The sequence below is a fragment of the Pezoporus occidentalis genome, unplaced genomic scaffold (genome assembly GCF_034315485.1).
Source record: "Pezoporus occidentalis ecotype Australia unplaced genomic scaffold, CSIRO_AGI_Poc_V1 ctg219, whole genome shotgun sequence".
In the NCBI taxonomy this organism is placed as follows: domain Eukaryota; kingdom Metazoa; phylum Chordata; class Aves; order Psittaciformes; family Psittacidae; genus Pezoporus; species Pezoporus occidentalis.
In genome coordinates this window covers 776,740-796,342 of record NW_026914062.1, presented here as the reverse complement: position 1 = coordinate 796,342, position 19,603 = coordinate 776,740, and the positions used below count along the sequence as shown (strand labels likewise).

At 46.5% G+C, this 19,603-nt stretch overlaps 1 long non-coding RNA gene across 3 annotated transcripts in view; it reads left to right on the top strand.

The window, feature by feature from the left end:
• The first annotated feature begins 10,384 nt into the window (after window positions 1–10,384).
• Window positions 10,385–19,603, top strand: part of LOC134164401 (uncharacterized) — a 25,191-nt gene continuing 15,972 nt past the window's right edge. Inside the window, exons 1-2 of one of the 3 annotated variants that reach the window (XR_009965125.1) lie at window positions 10,385–10,502; window positions 19,431–19,520. This is a non-coding gene — a long non-coding RNA (uncharacterized LOC134164401). Of the gene's footprint in view, window positions 10,503–14,084; window positions 14,223–19,430; window positions 19,521–19,603 lie in introns of those variants that run through there. The other 2 variants (XR_009965124.1, XR_009965126.1) reach the window with 2 other exon arrangements.

Here is a 19,603-nt window from a genome sequence, read left to right as displayed (position 1 = left end):
ACAGGTGAACGTGGGTTTAGAATTGCAGTACAGAAATGAGAAAGCAAATCCCACATATCACATATGAAGGGCCAAACCTTTGGCAGTACTGATTTGGAGAAGGCAGTGGGACATTTGAATGTGAACCTCCAGTCAAGCAATGGGAGGAGTCCAGTCCAGACGGGAAATAGAGGATGGGTAAATCATTCTTTAGTGATTCATCTATCCCTTTTCTGCTAGTGCATTAGCTTCCATAAGGATTTATTTAAATCATGGGTGAAATAGTTCATATATCTGAGGCAAGAAGTCAGCTGATCCAGCTTCTATTGAGAAAGAATCATCCTAGAACCATCCAGCCTGACTCTGGGTGCAAGCCTGCCCTTGTTATATTCAGTACAGCAAACCCTGTACCATTAGGATAGTAAATCCAGTAAGTCAAGACAGGACCAATGGATATCATTGCTAATTGTAGGGTAAAATAGCAAAGCGAGGGGTTAATGTGCTGTAGGTCAGTAGTGGTTTTTTTCCAGTTCAACCCAAACTGCCAGTGGATCAGGTTCCAAAGCTTGGTGAAGTTCCTGTACAACCCCTGATGAAACAGGAAAAACCTGTGAATTGCTGGCTTTGAATCCTGTACTGAGGACAAGGTGCACTTGAGTAACGTGCGTGCTTCAGTGTTTCATCTGAACGTCCAAAGCTTCAGAGGAAAGGGAAAAAAATCGAGCTCTTTCTATGAGGGGGGAAAGATCTAATCTGTTTACACCCTGCATTCCTTACATTCCTTTGGCAGTCTGCAGCTATAAAAGCCCTTAGTCCCACCTACAGTTTGAGTTTAATGGAGCTAAGTCTTTCTGTAGAGGCAGATATGACACAATGCATGTAGAAGGCCTATTATTTAGACACCAGTACACCTAAATTGTGATTATTTAGGGCTCTGAACAGAGCTTGGTTTTCCTTCAGAGGGGGGGACGAGCCTGCACCACCTTAATTCAGAAAGGCTTCTTTCCCTGGGAGGAACTTAGAAGTGTCCAGGAATGGGAATGCCCTTTTCCGAATAAGAAGCTGAGGGTGGGTTTTGCTGCTTTTCCCTTCTCTTTTTTTTCCTCTCCTGTTTGAATGTGATGACTCAAACTTGGTACAAATCCAAGGCAAATAAAAGGTGCAGGCGCCTCCACTACACTTAACTCCTGAGCTGCTGTAAAGAGAGATCACAAAGCAGAATGGAACTGCTTCCCAATCCTTTCAGGGTGCTGTGGTCCAGGCACTCTCCTGCCTATGACACTAAAGGATTAGATGGGAGTTGAAGCTTTCTTATCTTGGTTGCTTTGGTTATTAAAACAGCCTTTTCACTGCAGTTTATCATAGTGGTGGGGTTAACAGCACCTGGATTACTTAGGTTTACTTTCCCATGTGCACTCTTAGCTTGGAGCCAGATGTTTGGTTATTCTTGTTCGTGTAACACCCTTGTGTCAGGCCATTGGAATCAATCAACAGCAGGATGCCCATGGAATTTGGGCCAGGACCCAGGAGAAGTGAGCATGGAGTGATTATTTCTGCCACGTTCAAACCATGATAGGCTTTTAAAGACTGAAATGGGGTATTGGAAACTGTTTTGGTGTGTGAGGAAGGGGCAGCTGAACCTGTGACCTGTAGCCAGGACTTAGGACTTGAATGTAGATCCAGATATTTGGATCAGGAAGCCACCAGGTTTTTTGGGGAGAGGATTTAAAAGTGATTTAAAGACTGGGATATGCCTATTGCTAATAAATTTATAGAACATATCATCTCCATATTCAGTGAATTTCACTTCTGCTCCACTTGAAGAATGTCCAAAATATAGATGGATATCCATCCATCCATCCAAAATATAGAAGGATATCCAAAATAAACCCCCTCAAACAATTAGATCCCTAAAATCCCTATCACCCTACCGATCACCTCTTCATCAGCCCAGCTGGGATACTTAACCCTTGGCTCCTTTATGTATGTAATTGTTTTGGAAGGAATTGCTGCTAGAACTGAATAAAGAGCACCTGGAATGCTCAGAAACATTTATTGTGTAACTGAATAAAGCACCTGGTATCTTTGGACCAGTTTTAGTAGCAATGTTGTGTTCAACCAGATGGTTGAAGCACTGAAGTGTTGGTCTCTGAGGTGGAATTAGCTTCTTCACCTATTGGACTCTATATCACTAAGAGCAAACAGAGGCTGTTCTTCAGGTGGTTGCAGTGAAAGGGAACCAAAACCCCTCAGTAGCAGGGGCATAAATGCAATGTTAAATGTCTCCAGGGGGTATAATACAGCCACAGCTTCCAAGTTCTACAGTATTAAACTCCTGGTACATTGTGTCTGTCTCTAAACAAACAGGGGCAAAGAGATTAGATTTACTTTGAATGAAAAGATGTAAATCCCACACATGAATATCTTTCTCTAATCATGCTTTGAGAAGTCATTGAAGAAATCAGTGGCTCTGACAATTAACCTTGGAAATAAGGGTATGCTTTGCATAACTCAACGGTAATATCCTGAAACAAAGACATTACGGGGGAGAAATGGCAGCAGAATATCAACAGCTCCCATCAGAACTGATCTAAGCTCAGTGACCAGCATTTCATAATCAAAACCTGATTTCAATAGTGTAGCCTTGAATCACAGCTTCCTCCCTTCCTTCTACGGCTTACGGTAGCTCTGATTTCATTTGCAAATGAAGGCATAAGCACAGCAATATTTGTTCTGAAACTAAAATATTCTCTGGAAAACAGTCTGAATGTAATGGAACAAATCTTCAAGGCTTTTCTTTCTAATACCTCCAAAGAAACCAGACTAAAAGAACCCTCTTGAGTTCTGCAGCTCAATCTTGTATCAGCTGTGGCTCATGCTTATTTCTTCCTCTTACCTGTCTTTCCCTTTCCTTGTTCCTCCACGTACCCCCTTAAAAATCAATAAGGTCGAATGAAATCTTGCATTGTTTGAGATAGAAACACTTGTTCCTGTTGCACAAATCCTCACTGAAATTCCAGCCAGGTCCCGGTGTTGTTTTCAGTCCTTCCAGAGCAGGGGAACGACCACTGAGTTGTGACCTATTGCAACAGTTCCTTATCTTCCGCTTCAGAAAGAAACCAAGCCTTTCATTTTGCACCATTCTGAAGAGACAGCCTCTGCCTTTATAGACTTCCCCTCTCAGAACGAGGAAAAGACCTTGTCCTTTGGAAGGGCTGCACAGTTCTCCACAAGGATGCAGAACTGATGTGCTAAATCCTGCTTGTTGGGGGGTGCCGGACATGTGTGGACCCTTAGGGTCAGCTTCCCCGCCCAAGCTGGGAGTGGGTGTTAAGGGATGGTCACAGCAGCAGAGTTGCTTTTGGAAGCTCTTGAACAAACTGTCTTGTGATGGGATTGGTACTTATCAGGTGTGCTACAGAGAGAAGTGTTTAAAAACAGATCCTTTGCTGCGCCATGCATTCATAGAATCATAGAATGACAGAATGGTTTGGGTTGGAAAGGAGCTTAAGATCATCCAGTTCCAACCCCCTGCCATGGGCAGGGACACCCCACACTAAACCATGGCACCCAAGACTCTGTCCAACCTGGCCTTGAACACTGCCAGGGATGGAGCATTCCCAACCTCCCTGGGCAACCCATTCCAGTGCCTCACCACCCTCACAGGAAAGAATTTCCTCCTTAGATCCAATCTAAACTTCCCCTGTTTCAGTTTGAACCCGTTCCCCCTTGTCCTGTCACTACAGTCCCTAATGAAGAGTCCCTCCCCAGCATCCCTATAGCCCCCTTCAAGAAGTGCTTAGGAAGCATCTTATCTACTGAGCAGAGCGCTGCACCACAGTGAAGCTCTGCTGACACGAGAGAGCAGTGCTGGTTTATAGCAGACATGAACCTTTGACTGAAAGCACAGCAGTGAATCAGCGTGTTTGTAGGTGGCAAACAGGGAGGGCTCCCTCAGCCATGCAGGTTTGCTTTTGTCTGTTCCGTATTTACGCTCTCAGCTTTGGGTTGACCCTTCCTTTGCATGTTTGTGCTGCAGCATCCAAACCATCCCAGCATCTTCTGCTCCAATCCGTAACAACAGGGTCACCAGTTAGGGAAGCTGCTGGTGGAAGGGTTCAGGCCTGTGGGACTCCTCTATGGAGGGTGTTACACAGCCGTGCCTGGCACATCACGCTCAGCCCAGTGAGTATTATGGGAGCACACACTGCTTGGCATTAGGGGCACAGGAAGGCTTGCAGAGATAAGCAGCAAGTTAATGAGGCATAGAGGCAGTAAGAGATGACATAACCAACCACAGGAGACTCGCAGTAGCTAAACGCATTACTGCAGAAGTGTATTTATTAGCCAGTCTTTGTAAGGAGATGCTTCCAGAACTCTTCACACTCAAACCCCCTGTAGGCTGCTTTTGGGGGGATATTTTCCAGATATAAATCCAGTCCTCAAGTGCTGTCTAACTTTTTTCACAGCATTCTTCTTGTTTCCTCATTTGCATCCCTTGCCTTCCATTTGTCATTTGTTTCGCTGCTTCTGTTTCCCCGAAGGTACCTCATCTCAAAGGAATGAAGTATTTTGAGCCAGTGCCCAGAGGCCCAGTGTTAATTTGGTTTATGGCCCTTTCCTCCTCTTTTTCTGCAAGCAGAAATGGGGTTTTTTCTCATCGAGAGGAGCTGTTTGAATCAGCAAGTTGAAAACATCGCCGTCAATCACGGTCAGGTTCAGTCTGATTTCCAAGTGTCCAAGTGATTCAGGGAGTTCTATTTGTAGAACTGATCAAAGCCTATGTGCCAGATTTGAAGGCATTTCAGAGTTTACATCCCTTGATTTGAAGGCGACTTCAGTTCCTAACCACATGCCATAATGATTTCATGCCTTAGGGCTGGCATCCTCTAAGGTATGTAGCTTCCCAGCACCTACTGAAATCACGGATGCTGGGGAACAAGAATCTAGGAGTTCCAAGATGCATATTTCAACATGATGGGCTAAATTCAGTAATTGAGACTTTTTTTAGGGTCCCAAAATCCACAGTTAAAATACATGAATGTTAATGCAGGCAGTAATTCCACATCTCTTTCTCTGCCTTCAGTCTCTTCCACACACCACCTGCAAACTTCCTTGTTTAGGAAGGATTCACATCTTTGGGTACATGGAGAAATACTGTCCCCTAAGCTCTCATTTCAGGCTAACTGAATGGGCTTGTCTCCTCTGCTTGAAGCCTGTGGCCTCCAACAACCCAAGTCAGCCTCTGGCCGCAAACACTTCCCCAAAACCCACAGCATCAAATGATTGCTTTGCCCAGGAGCTCTTTATGTGGTGTGACTTGCTGTCAACAACTTCTGTGCTGTGTGAGCAGCCTGAAATCGCTGTGCTTCTCTCCAGTCACTGCCTGGGTTGGGCTCAGCACGCAGCTCCTCTTGGGGAAAGCTGTTTAACTGCTTATCTGTATTACCTGAGGTTTGGTAAAGGGCTTTTTGTAAGGGGTTCAGGCAGCTGCACAGGTGAACTCGGTCACAACCACCTTCTTAATGCTTGGGCTGTGTCCCCTATCACAGGCAAAGCAGACAACAGCCTGCCATGGGCTGTGAGAGGTAGCAAAGGGGCCCTCACTCTACTTGTCTACTCCAATTCTGCAAAGCCATGGAGAGTTACACTGGCAGCAACAGCCCCAGAGCTGTCAGGACACGGAATACTCCAAGAGGAATAATAATAACTCCTTTAGGAGGAGGCCAGGCCTTCCTAAAACTGGAAACTTCCATCGACTCCCCTTGCCTGGGAGCACCCAGGGTAGAAAGCCCATTCTCCAGTTCCAGCCATTTCCCTTTGGCTCTGTGCCTTCCATCTGAAGAGCTCTTCTTGTTTCCTGTTGCCTCCTCTTACAGAAGCCATGGGCAGCTGAGAGCCCCAATCTGCCTTTGCTTTTAACAAACATTCATCTCCTTTGCTGCTTCTCCAGAGTGAAAGAAACAGCATCACCTATGGGCAGACGTCAGCTGAACAGACCTGGGGCCACAGACAGAGACATCAGCCTTCACTGAAGCTGCTGACCCCGGGTGTTTTGGCTATTTGAGTTTGAATATTTGATCCATTAAAATACAGATCTGAATTCAGCCCTGGTGAGGCATTAACAGTCGTGTTCTAAATGATTAATAGAATAAAAGAGTCTCCTGCAGCTCCAACCCGTAGATGAGCTCATCTGTCACTTCCAAGCTTTACTTTGTTCTCGTCATTAGAAGGAGGAGGTTTTGAACCCATCAGAACTCTTCTATCTGATATAAATCACAGGTTTTAGCCCTTTCAGCAGCATGAAAACAAAATGGAGCATAAATGGGTAGAAAAAGTTAATTTTCACTTTTCTGAAGGAATTAAACTGGTATAAGATACCTTGTCATTGAGACAGCGGTGTCAAACCGTGACTGGGGGGGCTTCGCAGCAAAGAAGCCTAGGGTGGTAAATAGCAAGATGGCTTGGTGATTGCTCTTGGCAAATTCATTCATCATCAGCATAATTAGTCATTTATACATTGCCATTAGCTAACATAGCAAAATACAACAGCTAAAATGTGCCCAACAAGTGACAGTCTTTGCTTGAAAGGGTTAAGTCCACTGCTGCAATAAAGCTACTACAAAGCAACAGGGAAGTGATCAGAAAGCCATGGAATGAATGATGGAAGGGATGGGAGGACCCTGGGAGGTCACCTCTCCCACTGCCCCAGCTGGAACTGTAAGAGCCATCCCTAGCAGACCTTTCTTGATGCCACTGACAACAAAACCTGCCAGGATCCAATTTTGTCCAGCACAGATTTGCTTCTCCTCCTGCTCTTCATCCTTTTTATTGCAGTTACTTTCATTGTAACAATCCTCCACTCCTTAAATACAGCTCAATGTCTCTTGACTTTTAGAGTCTCTGCACTCATTTAGCTCAATAGTTCCTGCTACTAGGAGATAGCTCTCAAAAAGCAGCACAATGGGAGGAGTAGCAGCATGGAGCTTGTCTTGTCTAATGAACCAAGCTGAGCGAGGCCATGCCAAGGTTATCTAGGTATGGTTGTATTTGATAGTGACTCATCCAGGGAGCTTCCTGGCTGGCCAACACCCTTTTCTACTAACTGCTCTGGTGGGAAGGGTGACTCAGTGGCTGCTTTGCTGGGAAGAGTGCTATGGTGCCCTTTCCATAGGGGCTACCTTGGAAGGTGCCAAGAGAGAGAAATACATGTTCTAACTAGCTGGGTTTTCATAAGGGAGGCACCTTTTAGATAGAGATTGCTTTGTTCAGAGTTGGAAAGTAAACCAGGAAATTCAGAGTTAAGGACAATACTTTCTCCTGATCTCAACCTCCCAAATGCAGAATCACAGAATCATTCAGGTTGGAAAAGATCATTGAGTCCAACCAGCTGTTGGATCACACCAAAGCATCAGCATTCCCAGCAGGTTCAGTGGCAATATACTCTCCTTATACTATTAGCACAGTGTGGACTCTCAACACAATCCTGACTGGTCAAGGGCAAGGAAAAGGGATGCTTTTCCCCCCTCACACCTCCCTTGGACTCACACTGTACTTGAGCAGAGTCTGTCTGGATTTGTATAGGGTAAATCTCAACTCAAAAGCTAAAATCTTGTCTCTGACACTTAAATTACAGTGTTTAAGGGCAAGAGCATCTGGCCTTTTGTCTGAAGGAGTCACTTCAGGGAAGCTGCTTTCATCTGCACCTCCACATCCCCATCTGTAAAATGGGAGGAAGGATGAAACGGTTCAAGTTCTACCCATGGCAATGAGAGAGGTGGACGTTTCCGTAGCTGCTAAGGCATCCCACCACAGTACACAAGAACTCCTTGAAAGCACTGAGGCATTAATCCCATTCCCAGCAGGACAAATAGCAGTTTTAAGGCAACCCTTCTTCATCTCAACTAAACTCGAGTGATGTTTTAAGAACTTAAAGGTTGGACTCATCAGATTAATGAAGAGTAGAATGTATTTTTATATGCAGCATCAGATGAGATTTATTGTTCAGAAACTGGCCTGAACTCACCCTGAGTCTGTTGGCCCCAAACTGTTGGCTTCATCAAACCAAATGAAGCAGTTTTAGAAGTTACAGCCACTAAATACTGGCTTTACCCATGTTGTTTTAATCAACGTAATCTGGACACAAAGCTCCTTCCCTCCTAAATTCGTTGTTTATGCCTTTTCTCCCTTATATTTTTTATTGTTTGGTCTTTTCCCAGGTTTTCCTGGGTTCGATCCTCCCCCCCTGCCCAAGACCAGATGCTTACAAGGTTTGCTATAAGCATAGTACTGTGGAATTTGCTCATACCATCTGCTTTAGTAACTTGGCAAGTTAATGAGGAATCAGATGAAAACAAGCTCTGTATCTTATCCTGGCACTGAAAGCAATGGGTGCTACTCTCCATCCCTCTTCTCCTGGCTAGAGGATTTCTAGAGTTTCAGAACTGTTGCAGCATTACCAGTGATGAGGTTTGGAGCCAGTTGTTATCCTTGCTTATGTGCCTGCTCCAATCTAATTAAAGCAGAAGGGAAAATGTGCTCCAAAGACACACTTGGGTTCTGGGAAATGGAATAATGCTTATAAGAAATGACCAACACCATTAACCTGAAACACTCCCGTTTGTGAGCAGATCACGTACACATAAAAAGGCACCTGAATAGTGAGAGTGCTGCAATAGTTTAATTGATACTTGCATGGGCTGAACTCTAAGCACGGAGTAAAAGCCCCCAGGCTATGCAATACCAGCTCCAAGCAAAGCCTGATGTTTGCACGTGTTTGCTCACTGGCAGTGGTTTGGGTGTAATGTGTGAAAGGAACAGAAAAGGTCTTGAATCAAGCCCCGTTGCAAGCAAGGGCAGGACTGGACCGTGAGTGTTTGGGAGCAGTTTTGGTGAGTGGTTCACAAGAAAGAGAATGCCCATGAAATGAATCCCTTCCCCTGTTTTCCCTTCAGGAAACAGTAACCTAAACACTTGTGTTTATTGGGCTTTGCATCCCTGTGTTCCAGCTTGGTCCCTGTGAAGCATCTCCCACATAACTCCAGGATGGAGAGGTTTCAATCAGTGCTCGCTATCTTAATGTTGGCTTTGGTTGGTCTTAGAGGAAAAACTACAGGATGGAAATGCCCTCTGCACTACCCTAAATGCTGGCATCAGGATACTAAAGAGAAGTTAAGACAACAGGTCTAGCTTGTACTGAATGCTGAAGGCTTGATAAGGGTACTGTAAGTGATCCCATGCAGTTGGATGCTTGCTGTAGCATGCTGTCAAGAAAATAAGATGCTACATTGATGACCCTGTCTTCTCAAGCAGCTCTCCTAACGAAAGATGCCTCTGTGTAGGCATCACCTAGTCTGGAGTAAGCAGCAGCATATGGAAGGTTGTTTACACCTCAGTTGGTGAGCCTCAAACCACAGTGATGTGGAAGTGGGAATGATTTGATAACTGAGAAAAGGACGTGTTATAGCTGGCTAGTTCAGTTTTGCCATTGGCTTGAACTGTGTGGCTACTGCCCAGAGTGCTCTGTTTCAACATGCTGCCATCGCTTGGGGTTACACTGCTGCTTCCTTTTCCCCTATAGAGGTAGTGGGGTTTTTCTACACAAGAGTGTTGATGGCTTAGGTAACACATTAATTAACTCCTTTACTGGCAAAAGCTGCTGTGATATATGCTTGTGTGGTACAGGCTGTCAATTGAAAGGCCCCTCCATCTGTTTGCTTTAAAAGGAGCTAAAAACCCCAAGCTAAAACCCCATCTCAGAGCTGATGTAAGGCTCAGCCCTTCTCGCCTCCTCCTCTCCCTCCCCAGTAATCACATTATTCACTGGGATGGAAAAAAGCCTTGGTGTTAATTTCCTCCATTCCCACACCTTGCAGCCCAGCACAAGTGACTGCCATTTCTTGTCCTTCAGAGACCAATTACTGCAGGTGAAGTCAGGCACAGAAGCACCGTTGCTAGGAGTGGGAAACGGGGACTGGGGCTGGATGCAGCCTTTGAGACCGGCAAGATGCAGAGATCTGGGTTGACCCTTTGTAAGCCTTACAGAATGGAAACCGTGGGGCAGATTGAAAATGGCATGTTTGGTAGCTGCCCCAGTCAAGTCTCATGTATGTGATGTCTTACAGATGTGAAGGGTGACGTCCAGATGGGGCCCTGAGATGGCAGCGCTTGTGCAGAACCCTCCAGGTTCTGATACAGTGTGGGAGAGGAATGCTGTGAATGATTTGTATAACACTAAGCTGGCTCCATACTTTATTCTTGTGGTCTTTAAGTCCTGTAGTAGTATTTCACATCCATTATAGGCTTTTAGGCTCATGACTTACATGGCAGGTGCCTGTCTATTCAGGCCAAGTGTCCTGGCTGGCGGGTATCTTCCCTAACAGTGTGGGATGCACATGCCTCCTGCAGGTACACAAGAATCCACTGGAAAACAACTCTGGCTCTTGGAGAAGCAACAGAAGCAGAGTCTTCTATGGGAAGATAACTCTGCTGTGGAAAGAGGATTCAGTGAAACTCCTGGTGAGGTTAGCACCAAATCTGGTTTTATCTTCCTTGTATGCAAGTGGGCTTCTGCTGAGCGCTCAGCATGTGGGAAGACATCTGTCATTTCTCAGGGCTTTTTTTGTCAGCAGCTCTCTTCCACTTTCAAAGCTGGATTAATGCTGCTTGTACTTGTAGTTCAAATGTTATGGAAGGAAAATGCTGGTATCGGAGGAGCACCAAAGATGGTCCATGCCATCCAGTGCTGACGCTCAGCAGCCCTAATGAAGGTCCCGATCACATAACAGAGCAAAATAGTTCTTAGTGAAGTAGTTTCCCTTTGTCCCAAGACTGAAACCTGTCAGAATCCAGGCAGCCACTGGAATTAATTACAGGTAATAAAAGATAGGCTTAACTAAATGCATTCACCTCGGTGTATTAGGCTTCTGTTGCACCAGATGTGCTTATACAGTGATGGTGTGGCTTGTATTCTTTTCATGCCCCTGCCCCTCTGTTTTAGAAGGGAAAAAGAAGCTATGTCTGTATTAGACATAGAAAATGTCTAATAAAGCAAAAGTGGCCACCATGGAGAAAGGGTGTCACAGCATCCCTCTTCTGCCTGGTTTTGTCTGTCTCTTCTCTTAGCATCGCTTCCCCCGGCTGTAAACACACTCTGGATTTGCTCTCGTGTGTCTGTATCACAACTTCTGTCTTGAGAACAGGCCTTTCAGCTTTGTTCATGTAATTACAGTGCAGCAAGGACAGGCTGGGAGAGGAGCACCGTAATTAGGAGGTTTTTCAAAGACACATTTCCTGTGCTGACTTTCTGATCTCCTGCTAGCGCTGCCACTGCTGTCTCTTGAATAATACCTGCCTCCTGTCTGTCCTTAATGCCGCTGATGAGGCCAGCTGTCAGGAAGGCACAGTTTGCCTCCTTTTTTCTTTGTAAAAAGCCTTTTTTTCCCCTCCTTTTCTTTTTCCCCTGCTCCTTTCCCTGATGGTGCTGTCAAATGCAGCTCGGTGTGAGACGACAGTGCGCTGTGGCACTTTTCATCTCAAGCCTTAAGGTTCACTGCAGACGTTGAGCACGAACTTGCTGTGTTTTAGTTTTGTTCAGTCTCTGGCTGGGCAGACTCATGGGGTTGGGTTTAAATTAGGGCTACTGAGAACTTCCTTAAGGGTTTGTTCTTCAGCTGCGTCTTTGGAAGCTTTAGATGCAGTTCTCTGTCTCCACAGCTACTGCTTGGGGGTGAGGGGTGTTGGGAAATGTGGTACTTGGACACCCTGGAGAGCCCCAGTGCTGAGAAAGTGTACCCACAGCATCTCCCTGAAGATGCTCCTTCCATGTATCACTGTAGCTTTCACAGCAGTTCCCAACACAGTACAGTAAGTACCGAGTGGAGTCTAGAACCAAACCCAGGTCTAAGCAATTCCTTGTATTTATATACATATACATACACATACCTAAGCTATGTTCCAGGTTTCTAGAATGGTAAATCCATGTAATGACAAGAAGTAGAGTGAGCTTTTGCTCAAGCCTTTGGGTCAGGTTGATCTTTGGGATTTATAAAGCTGCTGTGCCATTTCCCATCTAATGATGCTTCTTTTAATGCATCTTTTGATGCATCTTTTGATGCTCTGATTAACCTAAAAATAACCCTTTTCATTTACTCCTACTTTAATAGACCCTTTTGCTCCGGCAGTACACAGACTGAAATGTCACAGAGCCACTTCCTTGTACAAAGGGTCTGGTTTTTCCAATCCAGATTATTCTTTCAGGAAGATAACCAGGACACTAGAGTTGCTTTCCAGGAAGACCCAAGCAATCCTTGCACCCCACTGCTGCCTGATTAAATGAAGTTATAAATGGTTCAAATAACCAAAGAAATGAAGGGATGACAGCCCAGCGGAGGTAGAAGTGTATGTTCCATAAGGAATAGTATTCAGGCCAGGCTGGATGGGGCTTTGAGCAACCTGCTCTAGTGGAAGGTGTCCTTGCCTGTGGCAGGGGTTTGGAACTGGGTGAGCCTTAAGGTCCTTTCCAATCCAAACCATTCTATGACTCTATGAATCTGTGGTTCTGTGATTCCCCACCTTGGAGCAGGAAGGAAAACCATCCTGAAGTGCTTTTCTTCCTAACCAAAAAGCTTTTCTTCCTAACCTAATTTTACCATTCAACACTCAAGTAAGGCCCTGTGGAAGGGTCACTGTGCAGCAGTGTCCTGCTGCTGAGTCTTTGGTGACAATCTGTGGTATTTTTCCTCTACAGTGTCCTAGGATCTGCTCAGTCGAGTCAGTCTGTTGTGTTTTCACTGTTGTACCATTTGGCATTCAAATACATGCAGCCAGTGAAGCAGTGCTCACTCTCCTCATTTGAATTATCCATGCAAAGTCGATGTGGTTTTGAAATGTCATTTAACTCACTGGCTTGGTGCCTGTCCAGAAGATCTGATGGAGCTGCAGTGCTGCTCTCATTTCATAGGATTCATCCACACTTCACCTGGGGAGGAAGCAGGAGGAGATGGTCATGATCATTGCCATCCTGTTCTCGCTGTGTAGCACGTTTATAGCTGTGAGTTTGGTCTTTCTACTCCTTGCTGCCACCTCGTCCTTCCAACCCCCTACAAAACACCATGTCATCCTCCAGCCCCTTCTGCTCACCCTCTCTGTCTATGAGCTTGTCTGGGGAAACCAGTGTATTTGTATCACAAGGAGGAAACCCCATCACGTCCACCTTCCTTTTGTGTTTGCTCACATAATCTTCCAGTTACTCAGGCCTTGGCACCAGCCTTTGAAAGAGCTCACATCTGCTGCTGGAAACAAGATAAGTGCTCGCAGGCACTGAAATGTGCTTGGCTACTTGACATCTATCATGTCCCTGCCTGCCTAGGGGGGATGCATCTCACAGGCAGGGACTGTCTTGCAGCATTACAGAATTGATTTCGCTTACCCAGGCCTCCTAGAGATAGAAAACAGATGCAGCTGCCAGCAACACGGGTAGGAGCAGGTAAACAGATGTGAGTATCAGAGATAAAAGGTGGTTTCAATTTAATAGCTGGACAGCTGGTTGGAGCTGGAACAATCCCTGTGGAAATGATCTCCTCTGTGCAAACCACGTCTACAAAGGGGGATGATTTGTAGCTGACAGCGGCCCCGATGCAGCACATCTCTGCTCAGGGTTTGTGCCAGAGAAGGGATTTCCTGCTGTGGAGGCATGTCTGTGCTGGGGACAGCATTCCCGAGTGGTGCTGCTGGGACAGACCTGCCTATGAGGGCAGCAAAGCTGAGACACTGCAGAGTGTTCCCTGAGAACCCCACACACTGATTCACAGTGTGAATGGATGACTGCACACAGCATCCCAAGGGTCAACATCCTGCTCTATGGGCCTTCTCTCCTACAGGGATCTGATAGCTGCTTTGCTATCACTGCCCCCCCCCAGATAACCCCAGAGGCCAAAGCTTTGCCACCTAATGGGGTGCAGCATTTGCTGCCATGAGGTAATGCTGATGTCTTCTCCTTTGCATGTATTTGGTACTACATGAGGTGGTTAACGTGACTGTCTTTGTGCAGGCCTGGCATCTCCTTTGCCATCGCCTGTTTGCCATCACCCACATCCTCACCTCTTGTGATCTGAATGAGTAATCCCTGACATTTGTTTTTGGGCAGGTGGCTCTGGCACACCCTGACTCCTACATTCAAATACAGGAAGGGACACGGACAACACCTCATTTCATGGAGCTGAACAGGAGCACCATCCCCTCAGGTACATGTACAAAAGACACTGCCCCTGTTTAGTGTTGCAGGAGCCTGAAGGGACACATGCAAAAGGGAAGGTGGATTGCTATGGAAGGAATAGGGCTTCCACAGTCTTTGTTTCTACATTAAAGACAGGTTCAGATCTGAACTCAGACTCTTGACAACTTACATGAAGTCTTGTTACAAAACAGCATCTGGGTTTGATGTTCCTCAGTGTTCACAACTCAAACCCTCTGCCTGTGTCACAGGAATAGCAAAGGTACTTGGCATCTTTGGGCTGAAGTTGTGTGGGTCCTTTGAGTAATTCCGACTGAATTCCGAGTCTTTGAGCACACAAGGAGGTGACCAAACACTGTGAATGATCTATTCCATACCATAGAGCTCCCAGCTCTAACAGATGTGTGTTTCTTAGAGCAAAACGCTACCCTGGATTACAGTAACCCATGACTGACCCTTAACAGAAACTGTCTCTGTGCTGCATACTCACAGAGTAATGTTTAGAGATTGGAAAAGCACATCCCATAATCTAATTTTAACAGACTCTCTTTGGTTCCTATGTGTGTTACTAGTCAACTGGTTTTTATATACCCTTCTGTTACATACTATCCCATTTCTGTGATGAGGACTCTTTCATAGGCCAGGTTCTGTGCATTGCTTTCCACCTGGAAGCGATGGCTATTCCATGGCTTTTTGTCCATGCACTTGTGCAGAAGGTGGATGTGGATCTTCTATACACTGACAAGGTCTTGGGGAATGCTGGGTCTGAGCCATAAAGCAGGTGAGCATTGTGGTTTCTGGACCAGCCCTAAAACAAGGACAGAAACCATAAGATCTACTCATTGCCCTTGGTGCTAGGACAGTTCCAGCTTGGCTCAACCACAAACAGGAAGCTTAAATGAGGCCACTCATTACTGTTGTAGACCAAAGGGCTTCTTCAAATCTAACTAGGGGGAGAGTCTGCCCCCAACAGACACCAGCACATGAAATACCTCAGCATGAAGGCACCTTTCTTCACCTGAGACTGGGAAATCAAACGCTCTGTGTGTGTATTCAGCCCAACCCAGGGAAATAACTTGGACACAACAAAGCAGCAGCACTGCCCATGCAATAAGGCAAGGAAGATACAGTTTTTGCCAGTTCTGAAGGGTTTCTCAGCACTCGGTGCTAAATGCAGCTGATGCTCGCTGTTCCAAGCACGAGGTTAATCAGTGTCACATCTGGGTTTGTTCCATAGGAATCTGTTGCTTTAAACAAGTCTGTTGTATCAGACTTGGGAAAAAATATACCAGGAAACAACCAGGAAGACAATCTGCTGTTTGCTCAGCATGGATTTATGTGTCGGTGTTGATGGGTTTCATGCTTTAAGCCAGAATTAAGGCTATTTCTTTGGGGTTTTTGCCTCATCATTGTAGGATCAAAGCTTTGAATGTACCAGTGACAGTGTTTAGCCCTTTTGCAAGAGGAGAACCAAGGTGTATTCCCATCATGTAATGGCCACTGTTTGTAAGACGGGGTGCAACCAACGTCTCTGTCATCTGGCAACTACTCAACAAAAGCTTTGAGTAGATTCTCAAGGAGGAAAGGTGTTGTTTCTTCCTCCTCTTAAGAGTTACAGGTAGGAAATACACCAAGAAATGCAGTTGTCCGTGTTGTGGGTGTGAGTCAAGGTTCAGCTGCGCACAGAACGTTTGCTTATCCACAGGGATTGGAGGTAGTTGGCATGTCAGTGCTACACAGCGGGCTAGGATATACTGTCAGTGGAAATGAGGATGGGAGAGAAAGGCTGAAGCCAAGCCTCTGTTTCTCCAAATGGCATCTCTTCCTATAAGGGCTTTAAAAGCTCCACGGTACAATCCCTAAGGAAGCAATGCAATACAAGTATCAAAGCCATTTCCTGCCTGGATACTTTGTGCACACCTAGAACAGCCCTGCTCCAAGCTGGGATGAGCAGGATGCTGTTTGTGGTCCTGGGGATGTAGGAGAGGAAGGCTCAGCAGGGCTTTGAACTTCACAGGAAGGATTCCAAAGTGCCGTAAAGGATTGAGCAATGCCGTGGCTCACAGCCTTGAAGTGAATTCCCTGGGAAGGAAGTGGCCAGTGGAAGTTGTACCAAAGCTGGGTAATGACTTCAGGTCCTTTGCAAGCATTCTATGGTTCTATGAACTCAGTGAGCCTAATAAGCATGCTGTCCTGAAGCCGGTGATCAAATACCTGCTCATCCCCAGTGTGAACAGGTCTGAGTGCAGTAACGTAGCAAACGCCACCTGAGGCGAGTGAGCTTTCAGATGGGTGGGTTCCTTTTGCCACTAATCTAAACATTGGCTCCTTTATGGTACATTCTGCCTGGTTTATGGTGCTTTTATGATGTATCCTGGGACTCGCACTCGACTCTGCACCAGATCCTGCTCCCTGGGGTTGGTGTGTCCCTGCTCTCGCTGTAACCTGGGGTTCGCCTGCTTTTAGGAGCGAAAATTGCCCCCATTGTTCTCGGGTTTGTGGGTGTTTGTGCTGTAATTCACTGACTGGATCTGCAGCAAACCTGTTTTGAAGTGCAGCTCTAACGTGGGAGACTGTTCAAAAGGCAAGGTGTGTCTGGCTGATTAGCTGAGCTGGAGTCACCTGACCCTGAACAAATAGTTCCTGACCTGAATTTAATGTTAGCTTTATTTACTTAATATAGTAACGTTACAACTGGGCTGCAGCCAGCTGTATCCTTAACCATTTCCTCTCTTGGATGTGTAGTTTCAGAGAGGACCTCACAAAGCAGACATTGAATCGTGCTGTGGATCCAGACATCTTGCAGCGAGGTCATTCCCCCCCCACCCCGTGGATGCATCAGCTTCCTCAGTGCAGGACTGGGAGAAGCAGGGACATTAAAGGTGTTACAACACGCACTGCAGTGTGATGGGAGGGGAAGGAAGCAGCTCGGCCCGGCGAGGTGTGCTGTGTGCTGGTGATTCAGAGCAGTGCACAGCCAGTTGGAAAGCAGCACTAAAGAGTGCTGACTCTCCCTTTCATGCTCACTCCTGGCACAGGGTGACGGTGAAGTCAGGGCTGTGTTAGCTCTGTCACGCGATGTCAATAGGGAGGATCTGCTCCACAGGTGACTGCTGCCAGTGTGGGTTAGAATTGAAACCAGCTCTGTGTAGGCAGAGATGTTGTCAGTGCTGATCTGTTGCCCAAGAGGTTCCTGATTGCATGTTAAGCAGGTCTGAGGGGAAAGGGAATACTGTTTGTTCTAATAGAGTTTGTGGGCAGGAAGAAAACTGGATTAATGATCCGAGGTTCCTTGGAAGCTGGGAAAGCATCACTGCTGCTAGTTCTTGAAAGGCATGATAGGCAAACAGCGTGTAAGCCATAGAATCATAGATTGGGTTGGGAAGGACCTTAAGGCTCATCCAGTTCCAATCCCCTACCTCAGCACCCTCACAGGGAAGAACTTCTGCCTAAGAGCTCATCTCAGTTCAATGTGTGCCGTAGTGTTTGGGAAAGTCCATTCCAGTAAAATAATGTGGTATTCTCAGCTGCTGCCTTTAGTTAGACTGTGGTACTGTGGTATATCCACCAGAGCCTTGTGGCTGCTCTAGTTCTGTGGGTAACTTGACCAGCCCATGGTCTGTACCAGCCCAACTACTCTTCACTATCAGCTATGCTAAACTCCTGTTCCAACAACTCTGAGCACAAGGAACTGGTTCACATCAGCCACCAAAACACCTTACAATCCGACACCCAGCATGAGTCAGTGCTGCACACTACCTATGCCTGCACAGCTTTGAAAGACAGTGCTTGTGTCCCACTGTGTTTGCTGTTGTGATTAGAGCAGAGCTTTGTGTGGGGTCTGTCTGGGAAACCTTTAGGGTTTTTAGGGGGCTGGTGGCATCTGCCGATCCCTGCTGCTGAGACAAGCACAATCACATTTGGGGAAGTAGTGTGATACCTGAGCGCTGCTCTCTAGGGCTAGGAATACCGCAAGAAGATAGTGGTTCTGCCATGGCCTTCTTTGGTATTGTCTGGCCGTGATCCGCGGATTAACTATGAGAGCTTCCCAAAGCAGCTCACACATCACTTCATTTGGGAAATCCTCACGTTAAGAACAAAGGGCTGTGTAAGGATGAACTGTGAAGAGGGAAACAGCATGAAATCAACGGCACGTAGAAGCATTTAACAGGGCTGCTGTGTTTAACAGCAGCCAAGTGCCTGGCTCCATTTACCTGTCTGGGACACAGGAGCCGTTGCTGGACCTGCCTGAATGTCCTGGAGATTAGCAGGGTAGGAAAACACCTGCTTCCACTGAACTGATCCGAGAGGAGACAAAGGGCCAGAAAAGCAATAGCCCCAACCACACAGGGCTGGATGAAAGCTAATCTGTACCTGCAGCTTGGCAGTTGGCAGCTACAACCCCCCATTTAAAGGCAGTGAGAGTCCCAGTTCTTTAGATCTGAAGCCTCGCTGCTCTGAAGATGAAAGACTTTGTTCCATACCCCCGAACCCTCTTCCTTTTCTCTCTTTCTGTTCACTCAGCTGTGTCCAAATGGGGAGCAGGCAGAAGGGAGTTCAGCAAACCCAGATGCCGAACTGCTGCCCTCTGCAACAGGCAGCAAGGAGGGGCAGGCAACTCAGCCAGCAGGAAAGGGTAGAAACCTCCTGGGCATTGCTTAGGAGCTCAGTGGCACCCTTTAGTTTTACCCCTGAGGAAGATGGGGTTGGTTGGGAATCACTGATGACCACAGTATAGGCTTCAGTTCAGATATGGGATAGAAACTCTGGTGATGGGAAAGAGGGAATGTGGTGCTCTCATTCATCAGCAAGGGCTGTTCTCAGCATCTCTGCAAGCAGTGGTCTCCAGGAAGGGCTTTTAAGTTGGATTCTCAACTATTATGTGCCCAAGACCATTTAAAAGGTGAGCAGAAAGGGCACACAAAGCATCACTTGGGGCTCAGTGTCACTGCCTGACCCTGAGCTGTGTTTCATTCAGAAACTGGACTTAGCATCCACTGTCATGAGGCTCCTTTCCCCTCTGTTTGCTGTGATTGGAACAGAAACTGTTCTTCCAGCTGTTAACGCAGATACACACACTGCAAACCAGGCCCCTTCACGGATGCTGTGCACAGATTAATGGGACACCAATGGCCTCTCCTGGGGCTCTTCAATGTCATGTTTCTGTGTGGGTTTCGTGTGTATGTGTGTGTAATCTTACCTTTCCCTTGTTCACCAGCTTGTGCCCTATGGAAACACACCGGCAGCCTGGCAGATGGGATGTCTGGGGTTAGGTTTGGATGCCTGCAGAGAGGGGAGGGAAGAGAAGGTAAGGCTCTGTTGTAAAACTTTCTTTTGTGTTCACATAAGCACAGATGAGGCTCTCTTACCTGCTCACCGCTCGTGTCACCT